Source organism: Panthera tigris, chromosome D3 (genome assembly GCF_018350195.1).
Source record: "Panthera tigris isolate Pti1 chromosome D3, P.tigris_Pti1_mat1.1, whole genome shotgun sequence".
NCBI lineage: Eukaryota > Metazoa > Chordata > Mammalia > Carnivora > Felidae > Panthera > Panthera tigris.
In genome coordinates, this window is record NC_056671.1 from 78,287,280 (window position 1) to 78,302,195 (window position 14,916).

At 41.2% G+C, this 14,916-nt stretch overlaps 1 pseudogene; it reads right to left on the minus strand.

The window, feature by feature from the left end:
- Positions 1 to 430: 430 nt before the first annotated feature.
- LOC102958357 lies at positions 431 to 905 on the minus strand (annotated as a pseudogene).
- Between the last annotated feature and the right edge of the window lie 14,011 nt (positions 906 to 14,916).

Below are 14,916 nucleotides of genomic sequence, written 5' to 3' on the forward strand. Positions count from 1 at the left end.
ACACCCCAAAAACAGAAGGGCAAGGCTTATTCATGTGTGTTTATGTCGGTGGGAGAAGGGGTGAAGGTCTGGGCATGAAGCCCAACATGGCAGCTGTAATTTAAGAAACAGAGTGAATGGAGTCAGAAGAGTGAGGCTTTCTTTGTTTTTGTATTCTATGATTTCATATCATTTTAAAAATAAGCATTAATAGAGGTGCCTGGGTGGCTCAGTTGATTAAGCATCGGACTCTTGGTTTCGGCTCAGGTCTCACAGTTCTTGAGTTTGAGCCTAACATAGGGCTCTGCTCTGACAGCGCAGAGCCTGCTTGGGATTCTCTCCCTCTCTGTCTGCTCCTCCCCTACTCTCGCTCTTTCTCTCTCTCGAAAATAAAATGAATAAACATTGATATTGTTTTCTACCCAGCTGGTACATTCATTAGCATTAAACGCTAGATCCTTCTCTTCCTTGACCCCAAGAAGCCATGCCCACAAAGTCCTAACCTCCTTAGGCAGGGTCCCTCTGTTCCATTTCTGAAACAAGCTCTCAGACAGTAGCCGGAGTTGCCCCCCAAGGCTGTGAGCTGCTGACGCTTCTGGCTCCTCATCTCCATGGCAGCCTGATTCGTGGCATGCTTCTCCTGCAGAGCGGGCTGCATTTTCTCCATTTGCTTGGTGAGGAAGTCCATCTTCCTCTTGAAAAAGCCCTTGGCATCCTCAGCTGTCTCTTCTATATAGTAACCTGTTCCCACATTGATGAGGACATGTTCCACATCATGTAGCTTCCCAGGGACATACATAGAACTCTTCACTGGGACAAGTAATTCCATTCTTTTCCCTTGTCGTCATGAACAAGAACTCCAGCTGGTTCTCAAGTATCTCCAGCTGCGGCAGGTTCAGTTTGGTGATGTTAACTGACTCGGCCATGTTGGGAAGGATACACATTTTTTTAAAAAGCATTAATATAAGCACTTAATAATAGGAGATACTATTTCTATGCAGTAATGCTTAATAAATTATATGCTTGCTCATCTAATTCAGGCCACATATGTGGGAATGACAAGTATTCCAGCTCTTAACATTACAAGTAAAATTTAGACCAAGTTCAGGAACATCCCTCCTTCTGTTATAAAATGCTTGCTCCAATCTAGCAACACCCAGTGGGTATGAGCAGTGACAAGGGGAATTTATACACCCTGAATGCACCACATCTCAACAGACTGCTTCTTACTCTAGATTAAGTAAATATATACAAACACCCCTGAGTTCTGCTTCTGCTCAGGACGCAGGAACCTTCAAGAAAGTGTCATTTCCGAACCAACAATGACAGAAAAAAAAAAAAAGCAGATTATTTACAAAATCATAGCTTTCTATTGCGCTCAGCGGACAGTTAAAGTCATGAGTCAAGTAAACTGTATTCCAGAAAGAGATAATCCCCTTTTGTGAGCAACGGGACACAGGAACTGTTTTATTTTAGCCACTAGAAGATGTGGAGGCCATACAAACAAGTAAGAAAGAAATGGCTGGAATCGTAACACATTATTAAAGAGCAAATGTGGGCTAGCAACAGGTTAGAATAACTAAAATCCGCAGACCCAAGGAGGGGTTTATGTTCATGTAGAAGCCTTTTGCATTGCTCCCCAGTAGGTGATCATGAGAGAGGTCAAGGATGTGGTGGGAGACGAGACCCCTTCGGGGGTGCAGGAGGCGGCTGCTGCTGGGGCACAGACACACAGCCCTGCCAGACGGCCTTCATCCTTCTCTGCTATGAAGCAAAAACCCTAAAACTAGGTGCATGCGCAGCAATCGCTCGACACCCAGGGCCACTTAAAAATTAATTAATTCTGAGAAAAGAATAGAAGCAAAAATCCCTCTGTTTTTGATTGAGGGTAAGAAAGCCCTCTTAACTCAGGATAAAGGCAAAAGTCAGTTGTGTCTCGAGAACACGTGTACCTGAGAGGGAGACAGGAAGCCATTATGGATGCAGGATTCTGCGTCCATTTCAAGCAGGGGCTAGCCACCCCCGGAGAAGGAGCAGGAAACACCCTCCTGCCCGAGACAAATCACAGATCCGTGTCTGTGATGACCTTAGAAAGCCTCATCCCCAAAGGCCAGATACACAGGGCCTGCCTACGGTGGAGGCCGACCTGGGCAAGGGCCAGCCCAGCATGACCCCATGGCAAACTGGTCCTGAGGAAAGTGAAAGTGCTCCCACTGAGGATGGAGGGAGAGTACCCTCTGAGGTCCAGGGGTGCAGGGCACCCCGAGGGCAGAGGGAGCCGGAAAACCCTGTGCACCAAGCCCTGCTCTCAGCACAGGTGAGAACAGCATCCGGAATGGCATTGAACAAAACAATAGCAACAGTGGAACCCGAACCCAGGACAACTCCTGACACAACTGAACTGGAACTCTGTATGTAATCTATTTCTGGCTGATTTTAGTAACTGCTGTCTTCAGTTATCAGCAGTTTCACTATCTATCAAGATGTTTTGTATTTTTGTTTTGTTTTTAATTCTGCTTAGAATTTGCTGAGATTTCTTGGATCTTTGCATCGATGTTTTTTTTTTTTTCTCAATTTTAGAAAGACCTTACCACTTTTTAAATATATATATATATATATATTTTTTTTTTTTTTTTAAGAAAGTGTGAGTGGGAGAGGGGCAGAGAGAAAGGGAGAGACAGAATCTGAAACAGGCTCCAGGCTCTGAGCTGTCAGCACAGAGCCCGACGCGGGGCTTGAACTCGCAAACCACGAGATCATGACCCGAGCCAAAGTCGGACACTTAACTGACTGAGCCACCCAGGTGCCCCGCTGTGGATGTTTTCTAATTTGTGGTTATATGCCAATGCTTTCACACACAGAAAATGTAGAGAATAAGTTGACTGATATATATTTTCCACACCTCCATCTTTTGTCAAGCTGTGGGAGCTGAGAGAAGGGTCAATCTGTCTGATCTAGCTGGGCCTGGGGTTTGTCACACATGGTGTTTGACTGTGTTTGATGGAGTTCGCCACTGACTTTAGATACTCTGAGAGTTGCATGGACACTTTCTTATCAGCAGGACATGGGGCTAAGAACTGGTAGGATTCGGCAATCTGCCTGGGCTTCAGAGCTGAGCCCCCAGAGAGATCTCTTCCTACTTCCCAGCCTGGCTGGTAAGTTTCTGGGTCAGCAGGGCCCTCTCTTTGCTCTCCAGGGTTTCCCCTTCATTTCTGTGCCTTCGAGAGAACTCCATAGTCCCATTGTCTGTTCCTCAGCCTTCAGAAGGGGCCTCCCTGTCTGGGGTGATTCGGAAGGTCTCAGAATTTCTCTCAGTGCTACTCCGATGCGTTCAGGCTTTAGTATCTGCGATACTGGGGCGTCTCTGGAATTTCTCACAGTTCTGTCACCGCACCTCCAGACTTTGGTGAATAAAAGCCCTCATCCCCTCAGGTGACCCCCTCAGTCTGCATGTCCGGCTCCCAGCTTTTGGTAGTTGAAAACCTAAGGAAGTTTTCCGAACAGCCCTTCCTCACTACTTTGTAGGCAAAAGGCGGCACGTTTTGGACAGACTTCTATCGGCTCTCCTGCCGTCCCCACCATACTCTAAAGGTGACTGCTTGGTACTGGGGCGAGGGTCTCATGTGCCCTCGGGAGAATCCTTCTCCGTTCTCCTTCAGTACCCCAAGTGTTGATACATGACTCCCAAGGGTCTGGTGACGATGTACAGGAAAATGTTGGTGTTCAAACGCAGACTTGCTCTGGGGTTGGGCTGCTTATAATTCTAGTATGACTAGCCAGCCTGCATGGTGATGGGAAAAGATTTTCAAAGGTTAGCTGTTTTCACCTACCCGTCATCTATGGCGGATTCCTCTTCCACCCAGGAGAAAGTTCAGCCGTGGGTCTCAAGTCTCCTCTAACTTGGCCTGGGGCGGGGTGTGGATTTAGTTCGTTTAGATTTCTTTGAGGCCGCAGCAAACTGTCCCTCCCATCCCTTGTGACGGCTGTTTTCGTTGGAATAGCTGCTTTTCACCAGATCTTCATAATCTCTACTATTTACTAGAAAGTAATATTCAGTTATTATCAAATGGTGACCCTTAAGTTATTCTCCAGCCTCCACTGCACGTGCAGTTACCACTCTTCACATTCCACATTCCACTACCCTGGTGTTTAAACGTTTTTCTTCAGGGGCGCCTGGCTGGCTCAGTCAGTTGAGCGTCCGACTTCCGCTCAGGTCACGATCCTGCTTGCGGTTCGTGGGTTCGAGCCCCGCGTCGGGCTCTGTGCTGACAGCTCAGAGCCTGGAGGCTGCTTCAGATTCTGTGTCTCCCTCTCTCTCTGCCCCTCCCCTGCTCACGCTCTGTCTCTCTCTGTCTCAAAAATAAACATGAAAAAAATTTTTAAATTTTTTCTTCATAGTCTTCTCACTGTGTGAAGTCTTTACTTATATGCCTACTTAATTATTGTCTAAATTTCTCCCCCAGAGTATGATCTCCATGAAGGTAGAAGCTTGGATTGTTTACATTGGCCGCTCTATTCCAGTACCCAGAAGAGTGACTGGCACTGGGTAGATACTCAATAAATACATATTGAATAAATGAATGAATGAATGTTAGGGTGAAGAGTTTGTTTACTTCGCATGACTACAATAAAAATCCACCTCCTCTTGAGAAGTGCTTAGAATTCGAACTGCTAGTTGCCCATAAGCTGGGAGGCTAAACTGTGAATAGTATACGGTATAAATCACCCAAGTCCAGAAGTCTGCCTCAACACCAGCGAGCTGGTGACTCTTAAGCAAATCAGTTTTATTCTCCTCGCTCGCACAACCAAGTCTACAGAAAAGCTGGACATTACCAAGTTGGTCTTGGTACCGGAATGAAATTGCAAACCTAATTTAAAAATAGAAGTTATTAAAAATAGAATGATTGTTAAAAAAGGAAATGTTAAAAATAGAAGTTCTAGAAATAAACATGACTTAAGTAGTTACCTGGAAAAAGAAGAAAAGAAAACCTTTAGAAAATCTCATGGGGTGCCTTGGAGGCTCAGTTAGTTTAGCATCAGACTCTTGATATCGGCTTAGGTCATGGTCTCACTACTGGTAGAATCGATCGCATACCCTTGTCCAGGCTCCCAGCTGACAGTGTAGAGCCTGCTTGGGATTCTCTCTCTCTGTTCCTCCCCCACTCACGAGTGTGTGCACATGCTCTCTCTCTCTCTCTCTCTCTCTCAAAATAAATAAGCATAAAGAAAAAGAAAACAAAAACAAAGGCCAGAAAACAATAGAAGAAAATGTAGGAAAATCAACCTTATCACAACAAGATATTTGATGCATAAACTAAGTGAAAATTTATTTTTTAAAAAGTATATCTTGCTGTATAAAAATTAAACCTTTAGGGGCACCTGGGTGGCTTAGTCGGTTAAGCCTCCGACTTCGGCTCAGGTCACGATCTCGCAGTTTGTGGGTTTGAGCCCCACAGCTGGCTCTGTGCTGACAGCTCAGAGTCTGGAGCTTGCTTAGGATTCTGTGTGTGTCTCTCTCTGCCCCTCCTCCACTCACACTCTGTCTCTCTCTCTCTCTCTCAAAAATCAATAAACATTAAAAAATTTATTTTTATTTTTTTAACTTTATTTATTTTTGAGAGAAAGAGACAGAACGTGAGTGGGGGGAGGGCGGAGAGAGGGAGACACAACTGGAAGCAGGCTCCAGGCTCTGAGCTGTGAGCACAGAGCGTGACTGGGGCTCCAACTCACGAGCGGTGAGATCATGACCTGAGCTGAAGTCGGAGGCTCAACCGACTGAGTCCCACCCACGTGCCCCCAAAACATTTTTTTAAAATTAAAACCTTAGACTGGGGATCATCATAAAGAAACCTAAGCCACTTACTAGGAAAAATATTTTCAGTATATAAGGCAGAATATTATCTTCTTAACGTAAAATGCTTTATATAACAGTAAGAAAATATGGTACCTCAAATGGAAAATGAGTAATGGACGTGAATGAATAATTCACTACAATTAAATGATAAAAAATTTTAAATTGTCAGTTATTAGCTATTTAGCGAATGAAAAAGACAACACCAAGATGCTATTGTTCTATGTCTTGACGTTGGCATTAGCAATTCACGTTACGCAAGGTCCTCATGTTTGCAGACGATGACCCATTATCATCTACAATTAACTGATCTGTAAATTGAGTTCAATTCCAAGACAATGTGCTGGCAGGTTTGTTTTTCCCTGAGTCCTCCCTCCTTGGTTTGCATTCAACCGCCTTCTCATTGTGTCCTCACATGCTTGCCTTGTCTTGTGTCTCTTCCTCTTCTTGTAAGGACACCAGTCCTAGTGAATTAGGGCCCCACCTTCCGACCTCATCTAAATGTAATTGCCTCCTCAAAGGCCCGATATCCGAATACAGTCAACACTGGGAGTGAAAACTTCAACTTTTGTCTGAATTTTGGGAGGGGCACGATTCAATCCATAACAAGTACCTTGTAATGTACTGACCATTGGATCTTTCTTAACAAGTGCTATTTCAAGTGTTTTACCATTTTCTGTTGGGTTTTCTGTTTTTCTCTTATTGATGGGTAATTCGTTATATGTTCTTCCTATTTGTTCGTTGTTAAATATATGTATTGCAGATATCTTTGCCTCCTTTTGGCTTGGCTTTCACTCCTAAGTGCAGTCTTTAGAGAAAAAGGCATTTTTAATTTTAATGTAGACCAATGTATCAATGTTTTCCTTCTTCTTTGTTTTCCATTTAAGAAATTTTTGCCTATCAAGCGAATGATGATTTTGCTTCTATTTCTTCTAAAACCTTTATTGTTTTATCTTTCTCATTTACATCCATAGTCCATTTAGAATTGATTTAGGTATACAATGAGAGGAAGGTATCAAGAATAATATTTTCTATGTGCATATCCCTTTGATTCAACATTTATCAATACTTATGTATTTTGAGAGAGAGCGCATGTACGTGCGTTCAGGGGAGGGGTAGAGAGAAAATCCCAAGCAGGCTCTGTGCTGTCACTGTGAAGCGTGAAGCCCGATGCAGGGCTCGAACCCACAAACCGTGAGATCACTACCTGAGCCAAAATTAAGAGCTGGACACTTCGCCAACTGAGCCACCCAGGCTCCCTAAATCCAACATTTATTGAAAAGACTAGCATTTCCTTATTACTCTGCAGTTATCTTTGTCAAAAATCAGATGACCATATATACTGAGGTAAATGTTTAAAAATACATAAATTGAAGTATATACACTTAAATTTTAACGGATATTTTAGGACATATTCATTAAAAATTTTTTTTAATGTTTATTCATTTTTGAGAGACACAGAGCATGAGTAGGGGAGGGGCACAAAGAGAGAGGGTGATACAGAATCCAAAGCAGGCTCCAGGGTCTGAGCTGTCAGCACAGAGCCCGACACGGGGCTCGAACTCATGAACCATGAGATCATGACCTGGCCGAAGTCGGACACTCAAACTACTGAGCCACCCAGGCACCCCTCTTTGTTTTAATTTTTAAAAGTTTTTTACTTTTTCTAAAGTAATCACAAACTATTTTAATAACAAGGAAAATAAATACTGAAAACAGTGTAGAATGTAAATTTCTTTCTTGGGATAAAAACGCTTATGTTTTAATATGAATATTCTCCTAAAGGATACTATTATTTATTTCTGAAATAGTATGCAGAATGGAATTGGATATTTACTCGCAGTTTGGTTATTGAAATATACTCTTTCCACATACACCTATACATGAATATATGATACGGTATATGATACACATGTTTAGAGTTATGGTTTTTTACATGTTGGGAGGTCCTTAAAACCACCGTCAGGTACAATAATTCACCGGAAGGACTCAGAACTTAGCAAAGCTGTTATACTCATGGTTACGGTTTATTAAAGCAAAAGGAAACACATCAAGATCAGTGATGAAAAAAGGTACCTAAGGGCAGAGACCCTGTGTGGAAATTCCCACTGTCCTCCTTCAGTGGAGTCATGTGGGCGGTGCTCATTTCTCCTGGCAATAATGTATGACAATATGCCACGCTGGTTGGAGTGGCCAACCAAGGAATCTCACCTGATTCTTATTGTCCAGAGATTTTATTGGAGGTCGGTCACAGTGGCATGACTGCCGACAGGACTGACCTTAGCTCCAGCTCCTTTAGAAGTCGAGCCGAAACTCTGTGGTCCAAGGTTCCCACCATAAATCACATTGTTAGCATAGATAATCTGGTGTGGGCTGTGCCACCCAGGTTAGCAATGACATACTTTTCAGTCAGGACATTCCAGGGGATTAGAAGTTACCTCCCAGAAGCTGGGGGCAAAGGGCCAAACCTTTCTTGGGACAAGGTTAATCCTTTAAAGCACAGTTCTATATGGGCGTTTATTCAGCTAGGTTATACCAGTTGTGTATCACACAAACATACATGTTTATTTCTTCATCTTATTGTGCTACAAGCTGAGTTAGTGATCTATAAACAAACAAAACCCCCAGAAAACAGAGCAAAAAAAGAAAACCAAAAAAAAAACAAAAAAACCCACAAACAAACATACAATCCATTATAGAATTAAGGCAAATTGACACAAGAGCTTTCTAACTTTTGGAATAATTTACTGTTTAATTCCCTCATTAGTTTAATTTTTCCTCAATGGATTCAAGCTTTTAACTAATAAAATTATACTTATTTAAATTAAATTTTATTAAAATTGCATTTTATTCTTGAAACCTTGAAACCACTGCAGAAAAATACATTGGTAATCAACAATTAAGGGAAATTTCTACTGCACAAATAATGACAAATGATGCTCAGAATTCATTTCGGCATAGTTTTCTTATCTGAAGGGCCAAGCAAAGATATTTATTACCTTTACCACTTTTCCCCATCGCGTTGGAACTATTGTTTATGGAAATTGGAAGATAATGCATTTTAAATATATACAAATCATTAAAAAGATCATAAAATCTTTTATGTTGGTGTCATTATCACTTTTATTTCCTAATTTAGTTATACCCCAAATTGTTCGTAGTTATTTTGGGATCTGGTATCTAATTTATCAGTCATGAAGCACATTTTCTCAACTGTGCTCATCTCCTGTTATCTGCACTACATTTTGTACACACTTGGAAAGAAATTTGAAATGAGAAATAACCAAATAACTAGATAAAATACTGTATCAAAAATAAGGGGATGTTGTGGATATTTAATAAAACCATTTCTAGGTTGTTTCTTTCCAAATACGCTAACTTACTCTATGTGTGTAAATGTGTAACACCTCATTTGGATATGGTGTCATTCGCAATCCATGAACAAGTTTCAGAATATATTTTTGTTAAATGAGGGATGTCAAGTCATTCTTTGACCGCTAAGACTAAGATTCTCCAATTAATGAAAAGAAAAGCTTAAGAGCTATTACTTCCTACACAGGACAATAAACCTAATCTAAAGGACGACCAGTTATGAACAGCTAGAAAAGTTAGGGAACCAAGAAGAAAGTCAACAAAAGGCAAGACGTACAGTTAGAGTCACCATGGTTTTGGAAGAGAAAATCCTTATAGTAGATCCAGAACTGAAAATAAAGGGGGAGGATTATCCTTAGAATGCTTGGAGGATTTTTCTGGATTAGAGGCTGAAATAATTTGCATGTTCAATCTAGGTTCTGAACCGATTCAATCTACTTTTGTTATTTAACTTGTAAATAATCTACACCTAGCCAGTCTTTATAAGAACAACCCTCCCCGTCTCCACTGGCAGGGGTATGAACTCAGAACTATCAGGTATTAAATATATTACCACTGAGGCATGAATTCCCTTGCTGAATAATCTGGAGAAATGATATTTTGGAAAAACAAATTCCATTATCTAAAAATTACAAAATTTTTAAAATTCTCTAGTTTTCAAACAACAAAAACTGATATATAATAACTAGAAGGTGGATGGGGAAGAAGTCTTATACATGGGGGTAAGGGGACTTGTTTATGTGGCATGATGGTGCTCATCACTAATCACACAAAGTCCAGTTCAGCTTAAAAGAAGTGCCAAGACATCTTTACCACAACATGGATATCCTGACCACTGCTGAATCAAGGATCCATAATCTAGAATTTCCAAGAGATTTTGCTGTTTCAGAATTCTCATTGTAAGGTACTTATTGTTATTGATTTTGATTTGAATTCATTGTGTCCCCGTAGGCAGAGGGTAATGTTCTTGGTGACATAAAAAGGAATCAATTAGATCTGAGTCCTCCGCGAGGTAGTAGTCTGAGATCGGTAATTCTTACATTAACAGATGTTGAAAGGATTACCTGAACATAAACAAACGTATAAAACACCATTAAAGCCTCATTAATTTGGTCACACCCTTCAGAATTTATCATTATTTATTATTATGAAATGCATTAATGTTTACTTTTGGTGAATAAATTCTTTCTTCACAGAGTAAATGCATAAACACTTAAGGGAATATTATGTTTACAAGCCCTTTAGACACACTAATTTACATAAGTGGTACACTTAAGAATAGTAAACCCATGAGAATTTTTTTTAATGAGAAATTGTAAATTTTTTTAAATTCTGAAAATGTTCAGAGTTTTTCAGTATTAAAACAACTACCCCTAATCTTATTATATCTTCTTGAATGTTTCTTATTTCTATCTTGTTTTTAAATGGGAAAAAGCTTTAAACTCTGTAGTTCTGCTATTTGTTCTATTGGGGAACCAACACAATCTGAAACAAGGATTTATTGGGGAGTTTATCTAAAGGAGAAGAACTGAAGCAGCCAGGAGAGTGACATAGTCAGGACAGCTCAATACAAGGGCAGATTACAAATGAGGACCAAGTTCTTATGGGACCTCCTAAGAAGTAAAGCAGGATCCTTCACTGAATTATTTATCTGAAGTACAGGAAACATGCTTGTTATCTAACACCTCCCCTATCTGATTATTTGAGATCTTCCTTGGGGGCATTAATCCCTTGTACATCTGAGCAGCACATGAATGTAGCCTGAATAAAATTCTCTCCAGATCTTCAGAGAAGGTGAATTGTGAAGGCAAAAAGTGAAGATACAATGTGAAAGGGTTCTAGTCAAGCCCCCCCCGCCCCCCCCCACCCCAACCTAGCTTCCAGACAAAACTCAAAAGAGTCCTTACTTGGCCCCAACTCTTTGTGTTTCTAAGTCATGGTGCCCCTCATTCTCAGAAAGTAGACCACAACCACGAAACATATTCTTCCTGGGATGCCTGGGTGGCTCAGTTGGTTAAGGATCTGACTCTTGACATCAGCTCAGGTCATGATCTCACGGTTCATAAGATGGAGCCTTATATCAGGCTTAGTGCTGACAGCACAGAGCCTGCTTGGGATTTCCTCTCTCTCTCTGCATCTCCCCCACCCTCCCCCAAATAAATAAAATAAACTTCAAAAAACCATGTTCTTCTCTAGCCTGACCACAACCCACATCCCAACAAGCTCCAGACAGAGCCCCTCCAGAAACCTGCCAACTCTTGGCCAAGAATCTACCTCGCCAAGATCGACCCCCTCCCCACACCCACCATGGGCGCAGCTGCAACCCCCTCACATCCTTAAGGAAAAGAAAAACCATAAAAGCCTCAGACCAACAAAGCTCAGAGCAGACATCCCTCTCAATGTCTGGACCTTCTTCTCCTTTGGAGAATGAATAAACCATCCTGCTTGTTATTCTGCTCTTTGTGTAATTCTTTGCCACCCGCATCACTGGTCACCTTAACACATGGCACGCAATTGAGGATAGACTCTATCACCCTCTCAGGGAGGTGGAACACACCTAGATGGGCTTAGACTGAAGACATAAGAAAATGCAATAATAGAAATCATTCATCCTGAAAACCGGAGAGAAAAATATTAAAAATAAAATGAACAGGGGCGCCTGGGTGGCTCAGTCGGTTAAGCGGCCGACCTTGGCTCAGGTCATGATCTCGCGGTCCGTGAGTTCGAGCCCCGCGTCGGGCTCTGTGCTGACAGCTCAGAGCCTGGAGCCTGTTTCAGATTCTGTGTCTCCCTCTCTCTGACCCTCCCCCGTTCATGCTCTGTCTCTCTCTGTCTCAAAAATAAATAAACGTTAAAACAAAAAAAAATTTAAAAAAAAAAATAAAATGAACAGAAGCTAAGTGACCTGTAACATAGTGTCAAGGAGTAGAATGTATGTGTAACTGAAGTCTCAGAAGAGAGAGCAGATGGGCCAGGAAGTACATCAGAAGGAAAAATATTCCCCAAATTTCCCATATTTGGAAATTAAGTTGAAGACCCAAGAACTTCAGGGGTGCCTGAAGTCGGTTAAGTGGCCGACTTCGGCTCAGGTCATGATCGCACAGTTCGGTTTGTAAATTTGAGCCCCACGTCAGGTTCTTTGCTGTCTGCACAGAGGCAGAGCCTGCTTGGGATCTTCTGTCTCCCTCTTTCTCTGCCCCTCCCCCACTCGCACTCTCTCTGTCTGTCTCAAAAATAAATAAACATTAAAAATAGAAGATCCAAGAAGTTCAGCAAACACCACATAGTGTAAGCTTCATGACACGTTGGTACTTATATTACAAAGTTAGTTACATCTTAAAAGTATCTAAATAACAACATTTTAAAAAGTATTCACTCATGTATCATTTACAGTGCTCTTCATTCCTTTGTGCATGTCTAGATTGCCATTTTGTATCTCTTTCGTCTTCCTGAAGAACTTCCTTTATATATTCTAGGGCACGTCTTCTGGTGCTAAAATCTTTCAGCTTTTGGACGCCTAAAATCTTATTTCGTTTATATTTTTGAAAGCCATCATTGCTGAGTACAGAATTCTAGGGTGACAGTTTTTCTCTTTGGTACTTTGTAGATTGTCACAGACTCTGGGTCTAGGGTTCTTTCTTGTCCAGCAAGAAAGCGGGATGCGGGATTAAAAATGCGAGAGATGGCTAATGTCTGGGAGAAGACAAGAGCCCCAAGTAAGGGTCCTTGCTCTATTTTTATTAGATAAGAAGGCTTACAAACATGGTGATGGACGTGCACAAAGAGACAATGAAACTGTGAACATCAACTCATGGGCGTGAGGGAAAGGGGGTTTTGAAGATATGTGTGGTTAGGGGTTTGGTTAATACAAAACAAAACCGTGGGGTGGAAGGTTGTTTAAGGCAGACATGAGGCCCCACCTCTGTTTACCTCAACTGGTCCAGGGGACAAGAAAGACAGAGCCTGCTACCTCAGGGTCAACAAGGCACCTTTCTTTTGCAATTAGCTCCGCTCTGGGCAACGTCACCTTGCTGAGTCTATAGTCCTATTTACCTGTTCACCTAATTTGGTCCTTCCTTCCTGTGAAAGCAGATTTCTGCTATAGTACTAAGTTGGGGGGTGTTTCTGCCCTGAATATCTATAGTACTAAGTTGGGGGGTGTTTCTGCCCTGAATATCTATAGTACTAAGTTGGGGGGTGTTTCTGCCCTGAATATCTATCTAATCTTGTTTACCTCATATACCTTTGTCCTATACTGGGGCCTTTGCCCCACCTTACCTATTCTTACTTAACCTAGTTTTGTTTACCCAAACTTCGGTGTGAACATCCTATGGCTTTCTAATTCTTTATGCCTTGTTCACCCATCAGTGCAGGCTCAGGGAATTCCTAAGCTTATTCCCCACAGTAGATGGTGTGCCACTATCTCTTGGCTTCCACTGCTTCCAAGAGGATGTCTGCTTTAATTCTAATCTCTTTTTCTCTGTATGTGTGTGTGTGTCATTTTTTAAAAACAGCTTCTCTTTCTACCCCTTGTCTTAAATAATTTGAGTATAGTGTGATTTGGTATACTTTCCTTCATGTTCCTGTGGTCAGGGACGTTGAACTCCTTGGATATGTGGATTTATAACTTAACAATTTTTTAAGGAAAATTAGCTATTATTATCTCTTTAAATATATTTTCTCTCTTACTATTGGAGTCTCCCAATAACATGTATATTGGCCACTTGGGCTTCTCCAGATTCTTGTTTATCTTTTCAGCTGAGGTGACTGCCTCATTTTCCCTGAGTCTAGGTTTGGAAACCTCTGGTTAGCATGTGTTAGCAATTGTATGGCTCACCTTCTTTATTTTCCTTTTCTCAGCGATCACTGCCCTTTTCTACCCAGTGTTTAGTGTCTTGAAATATGTTTCAATATTTTGTCTTGTGTTTTAGTTGTTTCACATGGGATAGTTTATATGGTTTCTGTGAGTTCATCTTAGCTGGAGGATGAACTCCTCTTGTCAGTGTTTTTAATTTTAGCCTTTCTACTGGGCATGGAATGTACCTCATAATTTTAATCCATGTTTTCCTGATATCTAATGATATTAAACTTTTTTTGGCCATTTCTGTATTATCCTTTGTGAAATGTCTATTTTTGTGCCGTATCATTTTATTTATTTTTTATTTATTAAATTTTTTTTTTTTACTTTTATTTATTTTAGAGAGAGAGAGAGAGACAGAGTGTGAACAGGGTAGGGGCAGAGAGATGGAGACAGAATCGGAAGCAGGCTCCAGGCTCTGAGCTGTCAACACAGAGCACGACGTGGGGTTCGAACTCAAGAACCGCAAGATCATGACCTGAGCGAAATCGGACACTTAACTGACTGAGCCACCCAGTTGCCCCTGTCCTGTATCATTTTAAGTGTTAGCTCTTGGATTAGAGTGTACAGTTATATTGCATTGGACTTAGAGCTCATAGTTTACGAGTCTCCAAGAAGATAATCACCTTTGCCACAATATAATTTCATTTATCACCCAACTGTGAATCTTAATGTCACATATTTCACATCTACACACGTCATGAACCCCAAAATGTGGTGTCATACTTTTGACATGAAAGACATAGCTATATCTTTTTGAAGAGCTTAAATAGGAAAAAGATAATATATTTACTTACATATTCAACATTTTGATGCTTTTAAATCCTTCTTGCATATATAAATGTGTTTTAGGATC